The 13,235-nt window shown below is 43.9% G+C and overlaps 1 pseudogene across 1 annotated transcript; it reads left to right on the forward strand.

The window, feature by feature from the left end:
- Positions 1 to 3,693: 3,693 nt before the first annotated feature.
- On the forward strand, positions 3,694 to 4,303 carry LOC308431243 (ubiquitin-conjugating enzyme E2 C-like; annotated as a pseudogene). The gene has a single exon. The product of its transcript is annotated as a ubiquitin-conjugating enzyme E2 C-like (transcript).
- The last annotated feature ends 8,932 nt before the right edge of the window (positions 4,304 to 13,235 follow it).

The following is a 13,235-nucleotide window of genomic DNA, read 5'->3' on the forward strand; positions in this document are numbered from 1 at the left end:
AGAACCTTGCTGTAGCTCCCACCAGGGCAAAGAAACATGACCGACTGCTCTTACTACCATCTCTGCACTCTAGTTAGGGTTGAAATAAATAGATTTCCCAGTGGTTGAGGTTATTTGGTTAAAGGACTATTTGAGGGGCTGAGCTAAGGCTCAGTGGTTAAAAATACTGGCTGCTCTCCCAGAGACCTAGATTTGAATCCTAGCACCATATGTTGGCTCACAACTTTATCTGTTACTCAAGTTTCAGGAGATCCTGTGCCCTCTTCTGGCCTTCATGAACACTGCACTTATGTGGTACAAAGACATACATAAAGACAAAGCACCCACGTACATAAAATAAAAACAGGCTATTTGAAATAGATATTGGCCTATAAATCAAAATAGAAATGGCCCCAAGTGGTCGGCTTGGCTATAAGGAGGCAACTGATCTACTTAAGGGACAATACACTTGGGTAAACTTGGGTTTCATCTCTGATGCTGGCAGGCTAAATAATCTCTTAGCAACAGTAGCTAACCCTGCCCTTTTTAGTGAGGACTATGCTCTGGCTGTGGCTACATCCTTTATGGCAGCATCAGGGTGGCCAGTGACTATTAGTGAGTCATGATATAGGATCATCTTGGTAGTTTAGTGCCTCTCTTATGGTAGATAATGTGGCAGTTTGTATATGATTGACCCAGGAAGTGGCACTGTTGGGAGGTGTAGCCCTGTTGGAGTAGGTATGTCACTGTGGAGATGCGCTTAAGACCCTCATCCTAGCTGCCTAGAGGTCAGTTTTCCACTAGCAGTCTTTGAATGAAGATGTAGAACTCTCAGCTCTGCCTACACCATGCCTGCCTGAATAATGCCATGCTCCTGCCTCTATAGATTATGGAATGAACCTCTGAACTTGTAAGCCAGCCCTAATTAAATGTTATCCTTATAATGTTGCCTTGGTTGTGGTGTCTATTCAGAGCAGTAAAACTCTAAGACAGAAGTTGGTACACAGCGGTATTGCTGTGATGGGCCTGATTATGTTTTTGTTTTAATTTCTAACATCTTTCCCGTATCTCCAACTGCAGCCTCTGAGACCCTCTTCTCACAATCTCCAGCTTCCAGGATCAACCAACAGGACGTGAGCCTCTTCTTTCACAAGTTGGCAGAGAAAGATATGGGTACCAGGCATCTTGCAGAATGTACAGAAGCCTGGAAATAAATGTTTACACCATTCATTCCCTGTTTTACCCACTCAGGAGGCCACAGAAGCCCTAGAACAGAACCTGCATCAGGCTCTTTTGGATTTTCATGTACTGGGTTCTGCCTGCACCGACTAACCCCTCTCATTCCTGTGACTTCCTGGAGACCCACTTCCTATATGAGATGATAAAGCTCAACAGGATAGGTGAGGGGCAAGGTGTGATGGAACACACCTTTAACCCCATCATTTGGGAGGTAGAGACAGGCAGAGCTCTGTAAGTTCAAGGCCAATCAGGGCTACACAGAGAAACCCTGACTCAGAGACAGAGTAGCAAAGAGACAGAAATAGAAACACAGAGACAAAGAAAGGAAGACAGAGACAGACAGAGAGCTGAGCAGTTAAGAGCATTTGCTGCTCTTGAGAAAGACTCAAACAAGAAGATGATATATAGGTAACCCATCTATCTAACCAAAAAAAAAAAAAAAAAAAAAAAAAAAAAAAAAAAGCAAAAACAAAAAAACAAAACAAAAAGCGTAGATTCGAGGAATTTTTGTCAGAAGACAGAAACTGAATGGTGGTGTATGGCTGGCCTCCTGCAGCTTGGTTTATCCACAGAGTAGGGGATTCAGAACTAAATTCCTTTTCTTCTCTCTTGTGAGTACCCCGCCCCCCAATCTTCAGCTACAGTTTTAAGCTTTATAGGGAATTTTATCACCAAATGAAATAGCTAAGTCACCAACATGACAAAGTGTGCTTGGTAAACTCAAGTATATTACTGAGATTGTCAACCCCCCTGTGGTCAAGAATCTGACAGAGCAGCAATGTTCCCGAACATGGCAAAGTTGTCGGTTGCTCTGTTCACAAGCTGTATTCAGTGTTATTATGTTAATACCGTGTTCAGTATGTTCAGGAAGGAAATGCCTGGCAGGAAGGTGTGACAGACTAAAGCTAGACAGGCTCTTTAGGTATTAATCTGACTTCAGGAGCGAAGCAAAGGAGGTCAGTCCTTTTCCCAGCCGGGTTCTTGTCCACCCTACTCCAAGAACAGAGCAGGCGCATGTGCAGGTTGCAGACTGGAGAGACTTTATTGTCAATTCAAGATTAACCCAAGAACCTTTACAACTCTGAGACCTGTTAGGGTTCAAAGCTCCAAAACACATCAGGAGTTACTTCTGCTTTCCACCTGCACCCCAGAGCTGACCCTCTGCCAAGCTCTCTGTACCCAAATCCTGCCAGGAGAGAACTGGTCTCCCAGGAGTGCTGACACACAGGTTTTCAGGGGGGACAAGCCACTGTCAGAAACAATAAGACCAACTAACACCAGAGATAACCAGATGGCAAGAGGCAAGTGCAAGAACCTAAGCAACAGAAACCAAGACTACTTGGCATCATCAGAGCCCAGTTCTCCCACCACAGCAAGCCCTGAATACCCCACACACCAGAAAAGCAAGACTTTGATTTAAAATCACATCTCATGACAATGATAAAGGACTTAAGAAGGACATAAATGACTCTCTTAAAGAAATATAGGAGAACATAGGTAAACAGATAGAAGCCCTTAAGAGGAAACACAAAAAATCCTTTTAAGAATTACAGGAAAACACAACCAAACAGGTAAAGGAGTTGAACAAAACCATCCAGGATCTAAAAATGGAAATAGAAGCAATAAAATAAAATCACAAAGGGAGACAACCCTGGAGATAGAAACCTAGGTAAAGATCAGGAGTCATAGAAACAAGCATCACCAACAGTTTACAAGAAATAGAAGAGAGAAACTCAGGTGTGGAAGATACCATAGAAAACATTGACATAAGAGTCAAAGAAAATGCAAAAGGCTCCTAACCCAAAACATCCAGGAAATTCAGGACACAAAGAAAAGACCAACCCTAAGGATAATAAGTATAGAAGAGAGTGAAGATTCCTAACTTAAAGGGTCAGTAAATGTCTTCAACAAAATTATAGAGAAAAACTTCTATAACCTAAAGAAAGAGATACTCATATGTAGCAGTAAATAACATAAACCTACACCCATAAACATACCAGAAGCCTACAGAACTCTAAATAGGTTGGACCAGAAAATAAATTCCCCGTCACATAATAGTCAAAATACCAAATGCATAAAACAAAGAAAGAATATTAAAAGCAATAAGGGGAAAAGGTCAAGTAACATATAAAGACAGGCCTATCAGAACTACACCAGACTTCTCAACAGAGACTATGAAAGCTAGAAGATCCTGGACAGACATCATACAGACCCTAAGAGAACACAAATGCTATCCCAGGTTACTACACCCAGCACACTCTCAATTACCATAAATGGAGAAACCAAGATGTTCCATGACAAAACCAAATTTACACAATATCTTTCCACAAATACAGCCCTATAAAGGATAATAGATGGAAAACTCTAACACAAGGAGGGAAACTACACCTTAGAAAAAGCAAGAAAGCGGCAGTTGTCCTTTTGTCTCCATACTCCTGTCTCTCTGCCTGCACCTCTGGGATGGCCTAGCAAAACCATGACCCAGCTGCAGCCACCGTTCAAAAAGAAGCCGAGCCCTGTGTGGGCGCCGCCTGGGGCCCTGTGGGCAAGAGGCTGCAGCAGGAACTGATGACCGTCATGATGCCTGGTGACAATTTCTGCCTTCCCTGAACCAGACAACCTGTTCAAATGGGTAGGGACCATCCGCAGAGCAGTCGGCACGGTATATGAAGACCTGAGATATAAACTCTCCCTAGAGGTCTCCAGTGGCTATACTTACAACGCACCCTCACTCTCTGCTACCACCCCAGGGTGGACACCCAGGGCAACATCTGCCTGGACATCCTCAAGGATAAGTGGGCTGCACATATGACATCAGGACCATCTTGCTCTCTATCCAGGGCCTGCTAGGAGAACCCAACATCAGTAGCTCTTTTAACACACATGCTGCAGAGCTCTGGAAAAACCCACAGCATTTAAGAATTACCTGCAAGAAACCTAGTCAAAGCAGGTCTCCAGCCAAGAGCCCAGACACAAGCTGTCCAATTCCCTGTGCCATCTCGCTTCTGAGATCTTCTATCTGTCCTTCTTGATTTCTGAGCTGTGCTGTTATTTTTTGTTTTATTTACTTTTTAAATTAATTTAGCTTGAACCCTTACAATGTATATTAAATAAATACACGTTGCAAATAAAAAAAGCAAGAAAGCAATCTTCTTTTAACTAGCCCAAAAGAAGAAAGTCGCACAAACATAATTCTACCTCTAACAACAAAAATAACAGGAAGCAACAATCACTATTCTTTAATATCTGTTAACATCAATGGACTCAATTCCCCAATAAAAAGACATAGACTAACAGACTGGAAAACTTTTCAAGACTCCAGAGAACCAAAGAACCCTATTAAAAAATGGAGAACAGAGCCAAACAGACAATTCTCAACTGAAGAAAATTGAATGGCCTAAAAGAAGCACCTAAAGGATGTTCGACACCTTAGTCATCAGGGAAATGCAAATCAAAATGACCCTGAAACCAGTCAGAATGGCTAAGATCAAAAGCTCAGGTGACAGCAGATGCTGGCAAGGATGTAGAGAAAGAGGAACACTCCTCCATTGATGGTGGGATTGCAAGCTGGTACAACCACTCTGGAAATTAGTCTGGTAGTTTCTCAGAAAATTGGACACAGTACTACCTGAAGACTCAGCTATACCACTCCTGGGCATATATCCAAAAGATGCTCCAACATGTAGTAAGGACACATGCTCCACCATGTTCATAGCGGCCTTATTTATAATAGCCAGAAGCTGGAAACAACCCAGATGTCCCTCAACAGAGGAATGGAGACAGAAAATGTGGTACATTTACACAATAGAATACCACTCAGCCATTAAAAAACACAACTTAATGAAATTTGCAGGCAAATGGATGGATCTAGAAAATATCATCCTGAATGAGGTAACTCACATGGTATGTACTCACTGATAAGTGGAGCTTGGAATACCCATGGTACAACTCACAGACCACATGAAGCTCAAGAGAAAGGAAAACCAAAGAATGGATGCTTCAGTCCTACTTAGAAGGAGAAACAAAATATTTAATGGAAGTAGAGGGTGGAGGGGACGTTGGAGGAAGAGAGGAGGGGGAGGGGAAAAGAGGGACAGAATCAAGTATGAGAGGAGGTGGAGGGTCAGGAAATTGAACAGAGGTGTGTAGCAATGGGCGATAGGGAACTGGGGGTAGCAGCCAGAAAGTCCCAGATGTCAGAAAAGTAAGAGCCTCCCAGGACCCCACAGGGATGACATTAGCTGAAATACCCCACAAAGTGGGGTTAGACCATAACCTGTGGAGACCATATCCAGAGGTTAGGCATGGTCCCCTGGTTAAGTGATGGGGCCACCCACCCATCTCCAAAATTTAAACCCAGAATTGCTCATGTCTAAAGGAAATACAGGGACAAAGATTGAAGCAGAGACTGAAGGAAAGGCCATCCAGAGACTACCCCACCTGGGGATCCATCCCACATGCAGACACTAAACTCAGACACCATTGCTGATGCCAAGAAGTGCTTGCTGACAGGCGCCTGATATAGCTGTCTCCTGAGAGGCTCTGCCAGATCCTGACTAATACAGATGTAGAAGCTCAAAGCCAACCACCGGACTGATCACAGGGACCCCAGTGGAGGTGTTAAGGGAAGGACTGAAGGAGCTGAAAGGGCCTTATCTGGCATCAGTGGGAGGGGAGGCCCTTGCTCCTGTGAAGGCTTGATGCCCCAGTGTAGAGGAATGCTAGGTCAATGAGTCTGGAGTGGGTGGGTGGGTGGGTGGGGGAGCACCCTCATAGAAGCAGGGTAAGGGGTAATTGGATAGGGGGTTTTCAGAAAGGAAACTGGGAAAGGGGATAACATTTGAAATGTAAATAAAAAATATATCCAATTAAAAAAAAAAAAAAACAACTCAGGAGCCATCAAAAGCCATCCTTGGCAGAACAAGTTTGTAGGTTTGAGAAAGGTTTTCACAGCTTCTGGAACAGGTCTCTGACATGATGAGAGGTCTACATGAGGCTGGAAATTGTGTCAGGAAGGAGTTCATGTCATCCACCAAGGTGGGAAGGAGTCTCCTCTGCGAATCCTGTGGGCAAGTGACCATTCCTCCACTGAATCCTCGGGTGCCCTGTGCTAAGCCTCCACCACCAAAGCTCAGATTTATAGGATGCCATCTGGGGGCAAATGGGTCCAATTGGGCCCAGATTAGCTTAATGTGGACATTCAAAGAGGGTACAGAACAGAACCAATCAGTGAAGAGCAGTCAAAATTGGTGGGGGGGGGGGAGGCTGAGAAATTTGAGCCCACCAAAGCATCTATAGATTTATAATCGGGCCCTCAGGTTTGTCTCTTTAAAGACTTCGTTTGTTTAAATGTTTCAGCAGTTCCCTGCAAACTCCCTGCCTCTCCCCTGCATCATTTTTTGTGTGTCAGCGCTGCTCTCACTGAGATGCTAGGCCCGTTTTCGGGGCCTAAGGCTGTCAGTGGTTGGAAGCTCTGTACCGAGGGGAGGGGGAAGTCGTATGGAAGGATCTGCAGCAGGAAGGCACAGTTCCTCTTTTGACTTGGATTAACCTTCATGGGACAGGACGTATAGTTCCCCGGCACACATTCCTCCTCCTGTTGATGCTGAGACTCCCACAGAATGCCAGCATGTATCAGGAAACACCACAGGAAGGGACAAAAGTGGCTTCAGTTCTAGGAGTGGACATTTCAGGACACTGAGGAGGAGCTGAGTCAGAGAAAAGAAAAAAGCGGATTCTCTGCCGAACACTCTGGAAAAAAAGATGACAAGGAGCAAAGCACACAGCAGAGATAAAGCTGAGCCTCAGGAAGAGCGTTGCATAGCAATTCCCCTGGTAATCAGACCCTGGTACCCACCCTTTATTATTTCTATTATTTTGTTTTGTGCATAGATGTTCTGACGGCATTTCTGTGCACCACATGTATTCCATGAGAAGATACTGGAACCTGGAGTTACAAACAGTTGAAAGCCACCATGTGAGTATTGGGACTTGAACCCTCGTCCTCTGGAAGAACAGCCAGTGCTTTTAGCTACTAAGCCACCTCTTCAAACCCCCCCCCCCCAACTGCCTACTGTCAACCATTCTTTCTGTCTAGGAATTGGCTGCTATCAGAGAGTCATATAATTGGAACCATAGTATGTTCTTTGTTTTACTTGTGTTAAAACACATAGACATGGGGCTGGAGAAAAGTCAAAGTTAAGAGCCCTTGACTGTTCTCCCAGAGGTCCTTCGTTTGATTCCCAATGACCACTTGGCGGCTCACAACCATCTGTAATGGGATCTGATGCCCTCTTCTGATGTGTGTGAGGACAGAGCACTCATATACATAAAAGATGTGAATAAATTAATTTTTAAAAAATCGCAGACATATACAAAGCAATAATTATACCAAGGTACTGCCAGGTTTTAAACAGACACGAAAAATTAGCTTAAAACAGGAGACAGGGAACAAGACAAAGTTACAGAATTTTACCAGGATTAAGTCAGCATGATGCAGAGAGCAGTTAGTGTGGTGTAGGACAGCAGTAGCCAAACTTGGGAGGTGACAAAAAGAAGGAGGAGCAGTCTAAGACTAGCCTTGGCTCCAGAGCAAGCTTAAGGCCAGCCTGGGCTTCACGAGAGGCAGCCTCCAAATGGATGAACGAATAAAACCAGATAATGTCATGCATTGGTAGTTTCATTCATAACTAAGAAAACTTTTTTCAGGGGTGGGGGAACATAAGATATTATCTCAAGATACACACACACACACACACATACACACACACACACACACGAGCTCGAGAGAGAGCCCTTGCTGGCATGGAACTTTCTATATAGACCAGGCTAGCATTGAACTCACAGGGATCCAGCTCCCTCTGCCTTCCAAGTGCTGGAATTAAAGAACTGTACACTAACTATGCCCTACTGAGAAAAACAACTCTTGAAATATGTTTTAGAAGGCTGTTTGTAATGACTCAGGCCTGTAACCACGGTACCTTGGAGGTGGAGACAGAAGGATCAGGAGTTAGAGGCCAGCCTCACCTCACAGCGAGCCCAAGCCTAGCCTGGGTTGTTCGAGGCCCTCATAATGCCCCACATCAAAATAAGCTTTAAAACTATCGAGAGAGACAAGCATGATGGTGCACTCCTGTAATCCCAGCCCTGGGAAAGTAGAGATGGGAAGGTTATGAGGTCAAGACTAACCTCAGCTGAGTTAGTAACCCCACAGTAACCTTGGCTCTATGAATGCCTGTGTCACAAACAAATATCCACAGAGGAATTGGTATAGTACACAAAGATATGTTTAACACAAGAGAAAGAAGTATGGAGGGACCAAGAGAAAGAAAGACATGAGACAGAAAAACAATAGAAAAATAGGTAGGTACAAAAACACCATTAAATGGTGATAGTATAAATATTCCAACCAAATGACTGGCTGACGGGACATAATCCAATGGCAGGTGACAGCTTACTTCCTCCTTCTCTCTCCCTGTGGTTGAGATGATAGGTGTGTACCACTATCATGACGTTATATTTCCTAATTTTAAAAATTCCTACTAAGAAATGGTAATCAAGGGGCTGAAGAGATGGCTCAGTGGTTAAGAGCACTGACTGCTCTTCCAGAGGTCCTGAGTTCAAATCCCAGCAACCACATGGTGGCTCACAGCCATCTGTAATGGGATCTGATGCTCTCTCTTCTGGTGTGTCTGAAGACAGTGTACTCATATACAATAAATAAATAAATAAATTTTTAAAAGAAAAGAGAAAGAAATAGTAAGCAAGGTACTTCGGTCTTGGCACAAAAAAAAAAAAAAAAAAAAAAAAGAGAGAGAGAGAGAGAGAACATGTATGGAATGATGGGAGAGAACTGGCCATCCAAGAAATCCCATACATGTGGTTTTTAAGAAGGATGCCAAGTGCATATAGTTGGGAAATAAGTCTTTCAATAAATGGCTCTGGGATAGCTGCTTTTCCACATGTTGAAAGACAGAGTCGAATCCTTTCCTCCAACCATATTCCAAGATTAACTTAAAATGGCTCAAAGGTCTAGTTGTAATAGTTAAGGATACATGTTTTTATTTATGTGTATGCCGTTCTCCCTCATCGGCAGATATGGCCCATGCTGGCAAAGAGAGCAGAGGCAACAAATGGGGGTTCAGGAGCCCTGTGAGGTGAATAACCCCGGCACCAGCTTTGGGTGATTCAGGGACTGTAAAGTTTAGGGAGGGGGATGGGCAAAGGTCATTGGCTGAGGGTTTAGGGTATTGAAATGCATCATTAGCATTTTGGGAATCTCAGGTCCTAACTGAATGGGTTCTTATCAGGAGAAAGAAAATTGATCCTGTAATCTAACTAAGGCTATATGATATTCCTCAGGTAGAGACGTGGGAGTCTGGGGGGCTTAGAATTTCCCAGATATGGTTGGAGAAGGAGATGCCCGGACAATGAAGGGAGCCCTCCTTATTGGCACTGAGCATGTGTGTGCCTTTGTTAGCTTACGTGTACCCCATGTGTGCAAGTGCTCTCAGAAGCCAGAGAGAATCAATCGGACGTTCCTAAACTGAACCAAGGGAACCTGGTCCTTCTTCTGCAAAAACCATACACATTCCTAACCACTAAGCTATGTCTTTAGCCCCTGATGTGAGTTTTTTTTTAAGGTTTTGTTTTTAATTGTATGTATATTATGTATGTATGTATGTTTATGTGGGGGTATTCACATGTGAGTATTCACGTGTGAGCATAGGCACCCGTGGAGGCCAAAAGCTGGTGTCAGATGCCCTGGAACTAGAGTTACAAGTAGCCATGACACACCAGACTCATTGTCTGGAAGAGCAGCAAGCTGTCTTATCACCCAATTATTTCCCAGCCCCGAATGATATATTATTAGAAAAAAATTTATAATCTTTCTTTTTTATGATCTTTCATAATATTGAATTTTACAGAAGATTCTTAGATATAATGCTAAAACCACAACCAATAGAAGAAAAAAATGGCTATACCTAATTTCAACAATGTTAAAACATGTTTTGTTTCAAAGGGCACACTACATTGAAACCAGGCACTGTGGCAGTGTAGTGAGGATTGTCCTGTAGTAGAGCGGACCCACAACCCCACAATCCTCACTACACAGCTCCATCAAGGCTAGCCTGGGCTACAGAAACAACACAATGGAGATGTTTGGGAATTCCAAGATTTCAGAGCAGAATAAAGCGACAAAAAGTCAGGAAAGAGACCAGAATCTGACCTCAATAAATGAAACTTCATCTATTACACATAAGGAGGAACATTAACCTTACTGCAGGGGATGGAAGATGTCCAAAGAGGAGTGAGATGGTCAAGACTCTTATAGGAATGAGCAGGGACTTTGGTATGGAGCTGTTGATATGGTAGTAGGTGGGGGAGGGGTGCGGGGTGTAGACTGCAATGACCTCTTCTTCCTGGGGTTGTAGGTCCTGATGGGGCAGTGCTATCTGTAAAAACTGCTTGCCCCCAGGGAGTGGGAGTAGGATGTGGTTGACTGATATCAAATGGGCAATGACAGCAATTCAGAATCCGTGGGGCTTCTGATTTTCAGCAGCTGGGGCATTTTAAGGCTGTCATAACAAAATGCCTCACACAGAATGACCTAAAACAACAGAGATTTATTGCCTCTTGTTCAATATCCTTGTGATGCTTTGTTTATGCTCAGCCCAAGAGAGTGGCACTATCAGAAGGTGTGGCCCTGTTAGAGTAGGTGTGGTCTTGTTGTAGTAGGTGTGTCAATGTGGGTAAAGGCTTTAAGACCTTCATCCTAGCTGCCTGGAAGCCAGTATTCTGTTAGCAACCTTCAGATGAAGAGGTAGAACTCTCAGCTCTTCCTGCACCATGCCTACTTAGATGCTACCATGCTCCCACCTTGATGATAATGGACTGAACCTCTGAACCTGTGAGCCAGCCCCAATTATATGTTGTCCTTTATAAGAGTTGCCTTGGTCATGGTGTCTCTTCGCAGCAGCAAAACCCTAAGATAACCCTCTCCCCTTCTTTTGTGCAGCATTGTGTATTTGGAAGCAGAGACCTACACACAGTAGGAAAAAATGCTCTAGCACAGAGCTCCTTCACTAACCCTTTGTTTTTGTTGTGAGGGTTGCCTTTGCTTTTTGTAGATTATTTTTATTTGTGTATATATGTATGTGTTTATATGACTGAATGCCATATATACAGGTGCTCATAGATGCCAACGAGGGCATCAGATGCCCTGAAGCTGGAGATACAAGCAGTTGGGAGACACCTGACATGGTTGCTGGGAATTACATTGGTCCTTTGGAAGTACTCTTAATAACCCAGCCATCATGTCAGCCCCATGCTTTTCATTTGTTAATTTTGTTGTGTGTGTCTCCAATTTTCTCCAAGATGAAAATCTTCCATTTTGAAGGGAAACACATGAAGAAATGGGATATTAAAAGGGAGGTGCAATCTTCCATCCTGCAGGGAAGCTCCTTAAGCTTAGAAGTAAACAACTCAAATAGTTTCAGGAAGTCCCTGAAACTGACCAGCCTTACTAGGCCTCTCCCTTCCCAAGCCTATCTACAGTAAAAACTTCGGAGGAACTTTTTCAAACAAGACAAGCTGGTTCTAGTCAGCTGAGCTATCTGGAAGGGATAGTCACAGTATGTTGAGCTGCCTGCAAGCTATGTGGCACATTCCAGGTTTCCAGGTTTTGAGACCAACCAATCACTCACACTAGGGGTGGGATTTTGGTAGTACAGTTGACTTTGAGTCATTTGTGTTCCTGTAAATAACCCTAACAAAATCATCGCTTCACCATTTGGACTTTGGTAGTATCCTTTCATTGGTCTGTCCCTGTTTCCCTACCTGGGGTAAGTAGACATTTGTCCTGTCTCCTCAGGAAGAGTACCACACCAGTATAGGCACTTACGTGCTGTGGAAACTAGGAGACAACTTTTAGGAGTCAGTTCTTTCCTTCTACCATGGTGTCTTAGAATATCAATTGCTACAATGAAACACCATGACCAAAAGCAAGTTGGGAAGAAAAGAAAGGGTTTATTTGGTTTACAGTTTCATATTGCTGCTCATCATTGAAGGAGGCCAGGACAGGAACTCAAATAGGGATAGAATCTGGAGGCAGGAGCTGATACAGAGGCCATGGAGGGGTGCTGCTTACTGGTTTACTCAGCCATGACTTGTTCATCTTGCTTTCTTACAGAACTCAGAACCAGGATAGCAGTGGCCCTACCTACAATGGGCTAGGCCCTCCCATATCAATCACTAATTAAGAAAATGTCCTACAGGCTCTGAAGAGAGCCCTAGTGCCCAGACAGAAGGCAGCCCACTCTCTTCTGTGTTTGCCTCTGGGCCGAGTTTAGCACTCCCTTCCACTTTAGACAGCCAGCACTACCCCGTGGTGCAGATGTCTCCTGTCTTTGAAGGAGGCAGAAATTTAATGCCCTTGAAGTGATAAGGCCCCCACTCTTAAACTATGAGAAAGAGACAACCAAGCGTTCCCAGACAGCTGTGACCAGCTTGTAAAAATGCACTGGTCACTGATAATGAAATGAGTCATTTCTTCCCAGGTCAAAAAGGTCCTTTTCCAGATGTATGGTCCCTCCTTACTGTCTGAACAAATGTTATCAGTTTTGAAGAATGGTTAGCATTCTTTACCCCTCACCCAATCATGTAACGCCAAGGCTCGAAAGCCCCGGCTTATGTATTTCCCATATATACCCTGAACCCCTCGACCCAGGGTCACATTCCTAGCCTGCCAAGCTTGAACTCCAACAAAAGACTCTTGTATGTTTGTATCGGTGTCATGATCTCTGGTGGTCTCCTGGGGTTCTTTCAAACTGGGCATAACAGCTTATCTATACCCGAATTTTATGGAGGCATTTAGTGTTTTACTCCTGTGAACAGACACCATGACTAAGGCAACTCTTATAAGGACAACATTTAACTGGGGCTAGCTTAAAGGCTCAGAGATTCAGTCCATTATCATCAAGGCAGGAACATGACAGCATCCAGGCAGACCTGGTGCA

The sequence above is a fragment of the Micromys minutus genome (assembly GCF_963924665.1).
Source record: "Micromys minutus genome assembly, chromosome: 16".
Lineage (NCBI taxonomy): Eukaryota > Metazoa > Chordata > Mammalia > Rodentia > Muridae > Micromys > Micromys minutus.